We start from the raw sequence: 16354 nt of genomic DNA on the forward strand, positions 1-16354 counted from the left end.
GGTATCTTCATAATCTATACCTTCTTTTTGTGAATAACCTTTTGCAACCAATCTTGCCTTATACTTGTCTATGCTACCATCTGCATTAAATTTTGTCTTGTACAACCATTTTGATCCTATAGGGACTTTATTTTCAGGTAATTCTATTAATTCCCAAGTTTCATTTTTCATTATAGAGTCATATTCTTCTTTCATAGCTTCCATCCATTCTTTATGATTTTTAGCTTGTTCATAATTTAAGGGCTCAAAAACAGTCATTACTTGAGACATTAAAGCATAATCTTTATACCTGATAGGGGCTTGAATCTGTTGTGTTGACCTTCTTAGAGGTTCATTACATTGTGGAGTACCTTCTCCTCTTCTTCTTCTTTATGGAGTGCCTTCATCACTTCTTTGTGGACTTTGACTCCTTGATATGTCTTTTGGAATGTCCATGTGTTCTTGAACTTGAGTTGATTCCACAACTTCTTCTTCTTCTTCCTTAAAGCTTTCATAAGGAGACTACCATATATTATGTTCATCTTCTTTTATTTGTTTATCTACATGCTTATGAAATATAACATCTCTACTTGCAAAGACCTTGTGAGTACTTGGATCATACATTTGATGGCTTTGGCATCTAACTTTCTCCTATCCTCTTTAGGAATATGAGTAAAGGCCTTGCATCCAAATATCGTTAAATAACTAAATTTAGGTTTAAAACCATAAAATGCTTCAAGTGGTGTTTTGTGCTCAAAATTCTTAGTAGGGATTCTATTTTTAAATGACTAACTTTAGGTTTAAAACCATAAAATGCTTCAAATGGTGTTTGTGCTCAAAATACTTAGTAGGGCTTTTATTTTTAAGATATACAACTGTATGAATGGCTTAAGCCCAAAAAACTATTAGAAAGTCCTTTAATTTTTAACATACTACGAGCACATTCAACTAATGTTCTATTCTTTCTCTCAGCTACTCCATTTTGTTGAGGTGTATGTGGTACTGTAAATTGTTGCATAATTCCATTTTGTTTGCAATATTTGATAAAAGCTCCTGAAGTGTACTCACCACCTTTATCTGATCGAAGAATTTTAATGCTCTTTCCTATTTGCTTTTCAACCATACTCTTGAATTCTTTAAAGTATTCAAACACGTCACTTTTGTTTCTTATAAAGTACACCCAGGTGTATCTAGTGCTATCATCAATAAATATAAGAAAGTAATATGCTCCACCAAGTGACTTAGTTTGCATTGGACTACATACATCAGTATGCACTAGTTCAAGTATTTCACGTTTTCTTCTATTTTCATGCATAGGAAATTATTCCCTATGTTGTTTTCCTAGTGCACAACCTTCACATTCAAAGTGTTCACCCTTAATATTTGGAAGACCTTCTACCATCAATTTCTTTTGTAGTAACATTAGGTCATTATGATTTAAGTGTCCATACCTTTGATGCCAAAGCTCTATATTTGACATGCCTGTTGATGCCAAAGCTTGATGCCCATTCTTCATTAAATCCAACTTGTATAAGCCTCCAACTCTCATTCCTTTTGCAACAACCTTGTAGTTGTCCTGCACATCCTTTACCAAACAGTGTGATTTCACAAATTCAGCTTTTAAATGTTGATCTGTGATAGTAGAGACTAAAATTAAGTTCTTCTTTAATCTTGGAACATGCACCATATTTTGAATTTGTTTTTCTTGTCCATTAGGCATCATAACACTTATATCACCATATCCTTTAATTTCATCTGATCTATTATCTCCTAAATAGATGTGTCCACCATTATTAATCTTGTGATAAGTATCAAACCAATCTATTTTTCATGACATATGGATTGATGCACCAGAATCTATAAACCAAGCATTATCATCACCAGTTTCTGCTGATAAAGCAGCATTGGACACAAAAAATTTAATATTGCTAAAGTCATGACTAATTGCTTCATCTCTATCAACATAATTTCCTGAATGCCTTCTTTGTTTAAATTGATCAGACCTTCTTTTCATGCAATTCTTAGCAAAATGACTAGGTTTTCCACAATAATAACACACATCATCTCTACTTGATTTGGCATTTGTCCTTGGTAAATGTGTACCTTGAAATGATTTTACCTGTGGCTTTTTGCCTTTATTTTTCTCCCACTGTTTGCCTTTGAAGGACTGCTTCCCTTTGGCCATCAATGCCAAATCTGAATTGGGAGATTTATGTTTAAGGCTTCTTCTCCGCTCTTCTTCCTGCATAAGTATACCTTCCAACTCATCAAAAGTAGGAGCCTTCTCTCTAGCTGAAAGACTAGTGATAAACATTTGATATTCATCAAGCATTCCATTTAATGTCATAGTAACCAAGTCTGTACTAGATATTGATTCACCAATGTCACCTAATTTATCCTTTAGATCTTTAATTCTAGAAATAAAATTACTAACACTTTCATTTTCTTCCATCTTAATTGAAAGAATCTTACTCTTTAAATACAATATTCGATTTGTAGTCTTCATCTCATACAAATTTTTGAGAATGTCCCATGTCTCCTTGGATGTTTTGCACTCTCTAATGTGTGGAATAATGTTGTCCTTAACCGTCATCGGCAAAATCACCTTTGCTTTGTTTTCCCGTCGCTTCCAATCTTGAATTGCAACATCTGTGGCTTGAGGGGACACTGGCTTAACTTCAACTCCAGACACAATCATCCATGTATTGTTGCCTTCCATCAAAGTCTGCAACTTAAACTTTCAATTTGCATAATTTTCACCGTCTAACTTGTTAGAGTCAGATAAATAAGATTTTGCCAATACATTAGCCATGTTACTTATTTTCACCGTACCAATCACCAAAAAAATTACTAATTTTCACAAATATAAACCCTAAAACATAAATCATAAAATTTTATCCAATATCATTGGACAATATAGTTGGCTTTTTTTTTTTTTTTTTGAACACAAAAAGTCAAACTCCAAATTCACCACTCCAAAACTTTTATGATTACACTACTCATATATCTTTGAAAACTTCATAAAGAAAATTCAGAATATTAATTAAAAATAAATCCACATATGCAAAAGCACCACAAACTTAGTTATTACAAACTTGAAGCTCGTGTGTGTGTGTGTATATATATATATATATATATACTTGACGGTAACTATTCTTCAGATTTCAACTTGAACACTCAAAAAATACTGTGATTTTACCATTAGACTTCTATCTTAGAAAGAAGATGCGAGAGTGACTTTTTTCATAAACTTCAGAGTTAATGAAAATTCCATACGAAATAGATTTTTAACTTCACATAAAAATATTTGAGAGCACTACTAAAAAAATGATCAGCACTAATCCATTCAACAATGACACTCTCCGCAGGAGGCAGGAGCTACAACCATAGTCTCAGCAAGAGGCTCCTTTGACCAGCTCTTCCGTAAGCAGCTCCTTCTTAGGAATCTTCCACTAGATTTCCCTCACAGCAATGCGCTTTAAGCAACTCCTTCTGCAATAATGTGATTTCCAAAAATCACACACAGTTGGCTCTCTGGTTGCAGTCTCCACCTAGCACCTATTCTTCGTGCAACAAAACTCTCACAGTCGCACCACTCACACAGCAGTTTCTCACACACTGCTGCACACAACGCTCTCAAACAGCTTCAGCAATCTTAGACTCACACTCTCACCTTGCCTTGCTCTAATACCAAATCAGAGAACACAAGACACAATGGATTGAACAGAGCACAAGCACAATCACACAAAAAACTTGCTCATTTGATTACCAAAGAGGGTTTTTATATACAGTGGAGAAGTTTCTGGAGTGGGTGACGGTGGCTTCTTCAGGAAGCTATCTAACTCTCAAAACTTCTACCGAATTCTCCAGAAGGAGCTAGACTCTGCATTTAATGTAGGTGGTTGGAATTATTAATGTTTTCCAACACAAAATGATTTGAGTGATCTACTATGTAACCTTTATATTTTTATTTTTTAATGTTATTTTCAATAGAATGTTATGGTTCACATGTTTATCATCAAAATGATTTGAGTGATCTGAGACTTCCAAAGTGATTCATATTGTTATAAATTTAGAGAAGAGCACTTTGTGATATAGGTAATCCGTCCAACATTTAGAATGAGAACTCCATCCATCCTTGGAGACCAAAAAAAACTTTGAAAATAAACAAAATTTATATAAACTTTTACATTTCATACAACTTCCACTTTCACATTCCACAACTTCATAAAACTTTCACTTTCACATTCCACAAGTAATTCACAGAGGTGGAGATTTGGCAAGTGATTATACAGCTAACTCAATGTACATGTTTGGAGTGTGGCGTTTTGGTGGAATTGCAGTGACACTAATTAATTGAATGAGTCTAAATTTTTTGCATTTGCATCACATTTTTTTGGCGTTAAACTTCAAATCAACAAATTGCATGAGGTAGATAATTCTTCCTGGGAGTACAATACCCAAATATTGAGTTTTACGGATTGAGCTTTCTATGTTGAGTTTTATGGATTGAGATTTCTTATAATGGAAGATGTTGGAGCATGAGGTAGATAATTCTTCCTCGGAGTACAATACCATTTTATTTATCCAAATATTGAGTTTTACAGATTGAGCTTTCTATATTGCGTTTTATGGATTGAGCTTTCTTATAATGGAAGATTTTAAAGCAGCGGTTATATAATTTAAATGAGTAATAAATATCAAGATAAATAATTATTTTAATATATTTAATATTATAAAAATTGAAATAAAATAAAAAAATTATAAATATAGAAAGCATTATAACAATATAGGATTGGAAACAAAAACATGGTAATGGTAACAATATAGGGTTTTTCCATGAGAGGATTAAAATTGTGTTTTATGGAGTGGGTTAATATTGAGTTTTAATATTGTATGATTGGCTTTCGGAATGTCACTACAAATTTTGGCCATTCAAGTTTCTTTATTCCTCCTATCATCTATGATTTTCTATAATGTTTCTATCACTTTCTTCCTGATATGTATTGTATCAAACAAATAAACTATTCTCAGGTCCTCATAGTAGGAAAACCTCATGAATTGAGTGTGATAACTTTTTATTCCCTGTGGAAGCCCATTATTAATACCTTCATGAACTTCATGATGAAAACATAGAAGAAATCACAACAATAATTATCAAATTCAGTAAAATAAATTATATAAAAGTAAAAATTCAAAAAATTATATATATGATACATAAACAAATTGCTTACCTTGCCAATTTCTATTATATTCCAACTTTCATAGGTGAGTTTTCATTCTTTGTGGTTTTAATAAAGTCTCTTCTTTCCCATTGAAAATATGTTTTTCTATAGTGCGATACCTATGGTTCTTAGAGAGGAAGTATCTATACTCACCAACACCTTCTTTCCTAAACTTTTTGAACATCGATATTTCATCTTAGGAACACAAATTGCACATGCATATTTACTCTTTTTTTGAATACCCACATTAAGAGATGGATTAATGTCAATTATACAAAGGGATTATTTAAAAAACATGCATGATATATTCAAATAATTATTCACTCTTAAAGTGCAATATTGGAATGTTACATATCACAAACATGTGTTATTCCCGGGGCATCATGAATTGTCCATACAAGTATTCCATGGAATTGAAATTTCCTATGTCTTATTGGTTTATAGATGCTATACATAGTGAATCCAACCCATAACTTTAGTAGCTCATTAATGAGAGACTCAGTATATACTTTCATATCTTTAAACTAGTACTTATCTAGTAATTGTTTGAAATTACACATAATGATTCCCATGATATGTATGTATATGAGTAAATAAACAAGTATAATATATTATGCAACAAAAAAGACAAATGAAAATGTTATATTCGAAAAATTAATGTAAACAAATACCTGAAACAACTATTGTCAACCTTATGTGCTCCCACTTTATTGACATATGAGGAGGAAGGTTATTGTTGATAACAAAAATTGGCCACACTAAGTAAATAAACCCGAGCTCTCTAAATGGATTAACACTGTCAGCTTCCAATGAAATCCAAACATTACGAGGTTCATCCTTCAAACGCGTCCATTTTTACTCAATTTCCCTAAATGCATAACCATATGTAGGCATTCGAAGAAAACAATCTCCACTTCTCTTTCGTACATATCAGGAACCTTTTTTATTATTTGATTGATTTGATATCTATTTCTTGTACATTGTAGGCAATTTGTTTCCAACACAATTTGTCCATAATATATAATATGATCATTAGGACATGCATTTATAGCTTGACATTTCATTCCAATTTCTTTCATAATGGCATATAAATCTCAATTTGTGCGAGGTAAAATATTTGACGATGGTAATAAAATTTCACCTAATAATCTACAACATAAAAAATCACTAGTTATTGTAAAGAATATTAATTTTAAATATTCAATTTTTATTTTATATATTAATCAACACAAAAAAAGCGAAAATAAAAGTAACCTTCAAGTATCATATGTGATGAAACACATTACATAAATTAGGAGCTGTGTCATACAAGCATTTGAAGAACCATTCAAAACCTTTAAGTTCACCAACAATAATGTAGTGGAGAGAAGATTTCATTTTAAGCCTTCATAAAGTGGCGTTGTTTCCTTTTCTAGAAAATGTTCATCAAGAATATTATCATCATTGTCCTCATCCTCATCATTGGTTGTTCGAGAGAACAAGCCTTGGATCAATTCCTTTTTCCCATCATCTTGAACTGTGTTATTATTGTCATCTTCTTTCATTGGATCATTAAATTTACCTTCAATATTTTCTCCATATTCCTCAACTTGTATGAAATTTCTACTACTACTTTGGGCATTCTAACACCAAATGGGGGGGAAACTTGACTTTACAATTAGAAATAACCGTGCAAAAGAAATAACCATGAAAATTAAAATAAGTCGGCATAACAAATATTCTAACTGTTTAAAATTATACAAATACAAGTAATATAAACACAAAAGATAATGAATATATAGCTTACCAAGGGATGATATTCCTTCAGTCCCCCTTCAATGTGCCCATGTTTCCTACAATTTATTTTAGTTGTTTCTCTTAAAACTCTTAAGGTATATAAACCCCTACATTTAATACAAGAGAAATAACATCACCCATCACCCCCTTGATTTTTCCCTTACTAATGATGGTTGACATTCTTCACGCCAAAATAATTATGCGATGATTATGTTATAAAATTGAGTAGAGTACTAGATCTATTATATTTTGTAATGCAATTGATATATAGAAAATCAAATCTCTTTTTCGCTCGACGAGGATACTTATAACCTTTTAGAATCATTGTAGTTATACTAAAAATGTTGCAATGTCTCTTAAAAGAAACACATTTATAATTTTACTTATCATCGAAATTACGATGATAGTTGACCAAGTCAAAGTTGACTAGTCAAAAAATGACCCGTTGTTACATTTAATAGCACAATGAATAGGGAAAAAAGTCTTTTGGTTGGTATTGTGACAACCATCGAATAACGACTCTCTCATGATGATATGCATAATATTGTCAAAATTACGAATATCGATGCTCAACCAATGGAAGGTACTCCTCCAATCTCCTTTGTTGATGCATTAAATACATATTCAACATGTCCTCCAATATCATATTGCTCCTCTCTATCTGTCCTTCTGTCTTTGGATGATAATATGTGTTGAAGGCCAATTCTATCCCCAATCATGCAAACAACTCCTTCTAAAACTTGGAAGTGAACTTGGCATCCCTATCCGACACGATCTTCTTCGGAATAACATGCAATCTCACGATCTTCCCGACAAAGACCTGTGTTAGCTGAATAAGTAATCTTCTTTGGAATGAAGTAGCTACCTTTTCAACTAGTCTACCAAAACCATGATGGAATCATGCTGTCTAGATGTCCTTGGAAAACTTGTGATTAAATCCATGGAAATGAACTCCCATTTCCACTCTGGAATCAGAATAGGCTGAAGAAACCCTCCTAGATGCTTACACTATGATTTGACCTATTGACAGTCCAAACATGATGCCACGAACTCTGCCACATCCTTATTCAGATTCAGGGAGTAGTAGAACTTATTTACTATTGTCAACATCTTCTAATAACCTGTATGACATAAATATGGTTTTACATGAAACTACCTCAACATAATCTTCTTGAGTTCCTTGTCATGTGACACATAGATCTTGTCCCTAAATCTCACCAAGCCATCTGCTGCAAGATGATAATACACATCCTAATCACTTATATCTTGTTGTAACTTGAGCATAAGCTTTGTGTACCTGTCATCCTCATGTCCTATATGTAAGATCTGATCCTGTAAACTTGTCCCATATGAGCTCATTGGTGTAACATTGTTCAACTGCACTTTCCTGCTGAGATCCACAACCCTGTTCTCCTTTCCCTTAATGTACCTTATCTTAAAGTCAAAATCTCTAAGGGTGCCAACCATTTGGCTTGATTGGAATTTTGATTCCGTTGGTAAAACAAATATCTTAGTCCACTTTGATCGCTCATCAACAAAAACCTCTTCCCATGAAGATAATGTCGAGACATCTTCAAGGCATAAATAATAAATTCTAATCCAATTTCATGAGTCACTTAGTTATGCTCGTGCTCATTCAATTCCCTAGACTCATAGCATATCACTTATCCCTCTTACATAAGCACTCCACAAAGCCCTCTCTTGAAAGAATCTATACATACTACAGACTCTCTATACGAACCTGCAATCTTTAACTCTGGAGCATTTCTGAACCACTTCTTGAACTGCTCAAAACTGGCTGCACACTCCTATGCCCATTCAAACTTCTTACCTCTCCTTTGCAATGATGTAATAGGATAGGAAATGCATGAGAAGTTCTTGATGAACCTCCTGTACTAATCTTCTAAGCCCATGAATGATCTGAATTCCTCCACATTTCTAGGAGTTGGCCACTCCATGATACCCTTTATCTTCTCTAGATCTATTGCAATTCCATTCTTAGAAACAACATGTCCCAAGTAGTGTACTTTTGTCTGAAATAAATTGCACCTGCTAAGCTTAGCATACAATTGACGCTCTCTTAGCAACCTCAACACTGTTTCTAAATGCTCAGCATGCTCTTCCTCATTATTAGAATATATCAAGATGTCATCAATGAATACAATAACAAACTTGTTTAGATAAGGATGCAACACACTATTCATCAAACACATAAAATTAGCTGGAACATTAGTAAAAAGGAATGGAACTACAACAAACTAATAATGCCCATACCTGGTCCTAAAGGCATTCTTATAGATGTCTTCTTCTTTGATGTGTACCTGATGGTATCCTGATCACAAATATATCTTTAAGAACGTTTTTGCTCCCTTCAATTGATCAAACAAGTCATCAATCCTCGACAATTGATTCCTTTTCTTGATCATCACCTTGTTCAACTTCCTTTAGTTAATGCACAACCTGAGAGTACCATCTTTATTCTTTACGAACAATACTGGTGCACCCCAAAGCAATGCACTCTGCTTATTGTATCCCTTCTAAAGAATTTCCTTCAGCTGCAACTTTAGCTCCACTAATTTTGGACTGCTCATCCTATAAGGTGTGTTTGATGACGGTGTTGCTCCTAGTACCAACTCAATAGAAACGTATATTTCCATGTGTAGAGGAAACTCTAGAATATTTACTGGAAACAAACCCTAAAACTCCTACAATACAGGGCACCTCTTAAAGATTTATGTATCCTCAACATCCTTACCCTTGTCACTAGAAATATAAACTACAAACACCACACACTCTTTTCTACAACTGCGCTTAGCCTACATAGTTGTGGCCATCCTCACTGATGTAGGCTTCTTCTTCCTCTCCACATCGTTGGCCATTTTCCTTTTACTTTCTCATTTCCCTTCAACTCATGTTTAGGCTCAACTTTTCGCTTTGATTGCTCATAATAAATCTTTAACTTACAAATATCTTCCTTTAATGATATAGGCTCATCAAAATCAATCTAGTCTCTATATTTTGTTGGCAATCCACTAATGAATCTTTGAATCTTAGCCTTATCCTCCTTGAGATATGGCACATACCTCAACAACTCCAATAATCTTCTAGTGTACTCATCATCTATCATGGAACCCATTTGTAACTCATAAAAATCCTTAGCTCTATCATCATAATGCCTCTCCAATAGGTACTTCTTCTTGAAGATCCTCTCGATATCATCCCAAATCAAATCTTCTTCTCGAATGCCCTTGAAATTCTTCACAGCTTCCCACCAAATATTTGCTTTCCCTTTAAGATTGAAAGTGGATATCTTAGCTTTCATGTTCTCTTAATAGTTATGCAATCTGAATAATTTCTTCATCCCAAGAAACCATGCCTTTACATCTTCTGGCTTCTTGAACTCCACAGGAAAATAATCACCCATCCTATAAGGATGCCGATGGTGATGACTGTGATGATGCATCTTGGATGAGGAACTATAGTGATGCCCATACATACCAGTCTTCCTGTTAGGTGTATGCAAGGATATTCCACATCTAACTGTGATCTCTTGTTGAATGTTAGTTTTGTTGTGCTAATTTCAACTTCAGAATTAAAAATAATTGCTTGTCATTTGCTTCAAGTGCATAGGTTTCCCTTATAGTGTTTGTGAATGTAACAAGTAAATTTGTCAAGTTTTTACATTAAATTCATGAGAAAAATAGCATGTAAATGAAATGATGAACAACAGCAGACAAGTATATAGAAAACCATCAAATGAACACTTAACATAGTGATTTGATGAAGGAGTTCACCCCTCTTGGGCTACATCTCCTTGGTCCAGCTTCCATGGATTAGGCCTCTGTATTAGCTCAAAATGGCCAAAGGTGTTGTTTAAAATGATCTAATTCTCCTGAAACCTACTTCAATGTGCTTATAACATCACAATCATCTAATAATGACTTTTTATGATCCAAAATTGGTCGAAAATTGCAAAAGTTATGGCAAAAACAGTTTCTCCTAGGAAATGTCCACTAAAACTAGAGAACTTCAGTTAATCCCACTAATTTTGGGGAAAATTCTGAATTTGTTGGTCTGCCAAAAATCTCGCCAACTTAATCTGTAGTTTAATTAGCAATAAGTGCGAATTAATTAACAATAATGCTACAGTTAGCACTAATCATGTGCAGTTATGGTTAGCATTAGCTAGCGGTTTGTGGTAGTGGTCACATGGGAGGGGTTACCACTAATGGTTTATCCCAAACTCTACCAGCATAACATTTCAAATATAAAACACAACCATTATAGGTTAAGACATATGGTGGCGGTGTAGTGGTAAGTCATGGAGTTTGTGCGGGCGAGGTCACAAGTTCGACTCCGCCGACCTACCCATAAAATTTTACAATGGGCCAATTTTGCCAGACCTTTGGGGAGGGACATGTGGCAGCCTCTAGGCTCACTACATGTCTCCTCTTCATTGGTCCTTCCTCCAACCAATAAAATGAAGCCAACTCACCGCACTAAAAACCAACCACAACATGCCACTTGGCGAGATCCCATTAGCCTTTGACCAACCCTTTGACCTACCCAATCACCTGCCACATTGACAGTACAGAGTACTGACTGTGCAGTGACTATACGTTTTTTTTCAAAATTCTTCTATTTGGAAAAGTGGACAGAACAAAATATCTTCCTCATATGGGCTTCATTTTGAGTGAAACGAGTTTCGTTGGGATCATATCACCTAGATGGATGCGGTTATTTAGGTTTCGAGTGATTCTAAGCACTTTGGTTTTTGAGCTAAATACTAATCACCTGATCATTCCTCCCCACTACAACCCTTTTGGACCCCAAAAGATATTATCAATTATTCATCCGGTGAGGGTACAACTCCCTCACCTTCTTGATATGCATCCATTTGGCCTTAGAAGGATTTTATCCCTTGAGTCCCACTCAAAGGTATTCGACATTCCCTCTCTTTTATGTTTTGGTTCTTTTGTCAAGTATGAGCTCTCCTTGATCATCAATCAATGGAGGCTCAAACAATCTCAAATTCCCAAAATTAAGAACAAAGTATTTTTGCATATAAGGAGGCAAATCTAGCTTAAATGCATTGTTACCAATCTTTTCCAGAATTTTAAAAGGACCATAACAGATTGGCTTCAACTTTTTACCTTCCCCTTGAAGTCTCTCTTCACTAATATATAACCAAACTTTATCTCCAACTTGAAATTTATGATCGACACAGTGTTTATCATGCCTTGCCTTGTAGCTGCTTTGACTTTTTTCAAGTTGTTCTTGCATTGTGTGATGTATCAACATAATTTTCTCAATCAGCTTCCTTGCCTTATCAATTTCACTATGACCATCGATGGCGACATCTTTCTCAAAGATGAAGTCCAATGGCGATCTTGGCAAGTACCTAAAACATGCCTCAAATGGCGATGTGTTTGTGGAAGAATGTTTTTCCCTGTTGTATGCATGTTTTATGTAATGCAACTATTCTTCCCACAACTTGGGATGTTTGCTGCAGTATCCTCTAAGAAGATGAATTACTATCACGTTGACCACCTCGGTTTGTCCATTTGTTTGCGGATGAAAGGATGTACTATTCTTGAACTTAGTGTTCATCATGTCCTAGAAATTTGACCAAAAATTCCCAACAAATCGAGAATCTCGATCACTTACAATGGAAGTAGGAAGACCAAAATGAACGCAAATATTTTGAAACAAAAGATGAGTTGTTTGTTCAGCTGTAATTTTTTTTTTTAAATGCGTTAGAATACACATCTTGCTGAACTTGTCTACAACTACATAAAAGTAATGATGACCTTTCCTTGACAATGGAAGACCTCCTACAAAATCCATTGAGATACTCTCCCATGGACGTGAAGGTACCTGAAGTGGAGTGTACAATCCTAGTTTCCTATTGCTAGGATTACTTATTGCACACAAAGAACATCCTCTAATGAAATGAGATACATTATCAAACATGTGTGGCCAATAACAATACCTTTGGAGATTCGCTACTGTATTGCCTACACCAAAGTGTCCAACAATCAATGAAGTGTGCACGTCCCTTATGATATTGTTTCTTTCTCCCCATGGAATACATAACTTGCCCAAGTGATACAACAAATAGTTATGTACATGGCAATCTAACTCTTCAATTTGTTTTCCTTGCCTCAAGCTTGCATACACATCTTGAAAGTCATTATCATATGAATATTGCTCAATACAACTTTCATGTAAAATAGAAATATGCTTGAGTATAATAGATGAGTTTACAATAGGCCTAGAAAGCATATCAACTACCTTATTGTAGATTCCCTTTTTGTATTTGATAACCAAATGAAACTGTTGTAGAAAACCCATCCATCTGAAGTTTCATGATTGCTGCAACTTTGACTGTGACTGTAAGCACTGCAATGGTTGATCATCGATATGGATAATGGTATCCTTCCCCATCAAGTAGTATTTCCATTTTTTAACACTTTGTACCAATGCGTAAATTTCTTTGTCATAAGTGGGATAGTTAGTCACAACACCATTAAAAATTTCAGAATGAAATGAAATGGGCTTACCATGCTGCATAAGAACCACTCCCATGGCGTAAACACTAGCATCCGTTTGAATTTCAAATGGCTGTCTAAGATTCGGAAGAGCCAATACCGGTGCTGAACTGATGTTTTGTTTTAAAGTATCAAGTGTTTTTTGTTGTACATCTCCCCAATGGAAGACTTTCTTTACACTAGTCAATGCATGTAGTGGTGCTGTAATGGAAGAAAACTGAGCAATAAATTTCTTCCAATATTGTGTTTCCCCTAGAAAGCTTCTCACCTCTACAATTGTATTGGGCTTGGGCCAATTCACAATGAACTCAACCTTAGAGGGGTCTATCTTCATCTCACCTTCTCCAACAATGTATCCCAAATATACTAAATAAGTCTTGCCAAATTCACACTTTGACATCTTTAAAAACAACTGTTCTTTTCTCAAGACATCAAGTACTTTGTTCACATGCATGACATGTTCATCTTTGGATTTGCTGAATACGAGAATATCGTCTAAGTAAATAGTGACAAAATCATCTAGAGATGGTCTTAATACATCATTCATAACTCTCATGAAAGTAGTTGGATCATTTGTAAGACCAAAAGGCATAACAAGCCACTCAAACAATCCTTGCTTAGTTTTAAATGCGGTTTTCCAAATGTATTCTTCAGCTATTCTAACTTGATGATAACCACTTCGTAAGTCTAACTTAGCGAAATACTTTGCATACCTCAATTGATCAAAAAAATCATCAATTCTTTGGAGTGGATAATGATTCTTTAATGTTATTTTATTCAATAAACGGAAATCCACACACATGCGCCAAGTCCCGTCCTTCTTTGGCACCAAGAAAATGGGTGAACCATATGGTGAAGTAGATGGGCATATGATACCTTTGTTCAAAATTCTTGAATTTGCTTCTTGATTTCCATGCTTTCCATGATCAACATGTGATACATGCCAATTTTTGGAAGTGGAACATCCTGATGCAGCTGTATCTCATGTTGAATTCCCCCCCTTGGGAGGTAACCCCTTTGGTTCTTGAAACATCTCACCATGCTTGCTAACTAGTTCAAACAAATCAGATTTTAACTTATCATCACAACCTTCAAAAGATTCATAATCGATATCATTATTTTTCTTGATCATGAGAAGCACAAAAATTTTACCTACATTTACTAGTCTCTTTATCCGCCCTACATTAACCGAAGAAATATTCAACTTTTTGTGATGGGCTCTCACAATATAATCCATTCCATCCTTGAGCAATAGATATTTGTTCTCATGGCAATAAAATACCGCTTTCCTATCACACAAATATGGGCTTCCCAAAATCATTCTTGAGATTTCAAGTGGAACTACATCTAACTCAACATCATCAATGAATTTTTCAATAATGGAAAACTTGAATAAGCATTCCCTTGTAACCGGTAAATTTGCATTATTGACTATCCAACCTAAGGGATATGACTTATGATGAGGTACAGTTTCAGGGTTAAGCTTTTTGACCAAGTCTTTTGAAATTAAGTTTGATTGTGACCCACTATCAAATAATGCATCAATCTTTGCATGATTTGAAATTACCCTTACATGGAACAACTCTATCCTTGATTCTTCATTTGGAGTGTTGTTGTGACTATGTGAGGAACTAGTTCTTGCTATAGATTCTTTTCCTTTTGTGACCATGGCTGAAATCTTGGTCTCATCACCAAAATCAGATCCAAGATCATGTTGTGTGGTAGAAGTCGTCTTTTGTTTCCCCTTATTGTTTGGTTTTGTAGGCCTTATTTTGAGATGTAGCTTCCAAAAGTGGGTTTCATCATCCACGCTTTGGAACAATGTTGGTATATAGTTTTATCCCATTCTTTATTTACACTTGAATTCTTATTGCCTTTCCATTTTCCACCCTTCTCTTTCTCCTTACCCTTGAATGGCTTCTTCTTACTACCCTCTTCCTGAATGTTTTTTCCTCTTGCTTCAAGGTGTGTGGCTTGCACACATACCTCATCAAAATTTCTTGGATTGAACATAAGGATAGTGTGTTTTAAGTAGGAATGTAAACCCCCAATATATTTCAAGAGAGTATCTTGGGAATTAAAGTTTACTCCTAACAACAAAGCCCTTTTCCTAAACTCCTGGGCGTAGTCTTGAACTGTTTGGCCATTGGGTTGCCTAAAATTTTTCCAACTCATAATGGATTTTTTCATATAGGCTAAAGGATAAAACTTCCTTTTAATTGAAGAAACAAATTCAACCCTAGAAATGGATATCTTACCATAAATTCACATTTCCTCTTGAGAATTTTCTCCCCACCAAACTAGTGCTGCTCCTTCTAGCCTCAATGAAGCCAACTAGATTTTTATATCATCTTCTTGAAGGTTCTAAATTCTGCAATAAACCTCCAATTTTTGAATCCAATTGTCTAACTTTTCTGCGTTGACCTCACCATTGTACATGGGATGTTCAAACTTAATGTCCAATTTGAGTAAGGGAGTTTTTCCTTTTGGGGTTTTTGAATGAGTATGAACAGTTTTTGTGGTGGAAGTGGAAGATGATGTTGTTTGTGATGATGAGGATGATGAAGATAATGAGGAAGATGATGAAGATGGTGGAGATGGAGGAGGCTTTCCCCCATTACCCTTTGAATCCTTCTTTTCGTCTTTTTTATCTTATGAGGTTCCCTCCCCATGTGGGGACTTAGAAATCTGTCTAGCCATTCTAGTATTCCTCTCTTCAAAGAGGACTCTAACCATGGTAGTTAAGTCATAGAAATATTTCTTGTATGCTTCCTCTTCTGAAATAGCTTCAGTCTCTCCTGCTCCAGACATGACGGCTTTAGA

This window comes from Pinus tabuliformis, chromosome 1_1, assembly GCF_031772625.1.
Source record: "Pinus tabuliformis cultivar Carrire ecotype Pingquan chromosome 1_1, CPIR1, whole genome shotgun sequence".
In the NCBI taxonomy this organism is placed as follows: Eukaryota; Viridiplantae; Streptophyta; class Pinopsida; order Pinales; family Pinaceae; genus Pinus; species Pinus tabuliformis.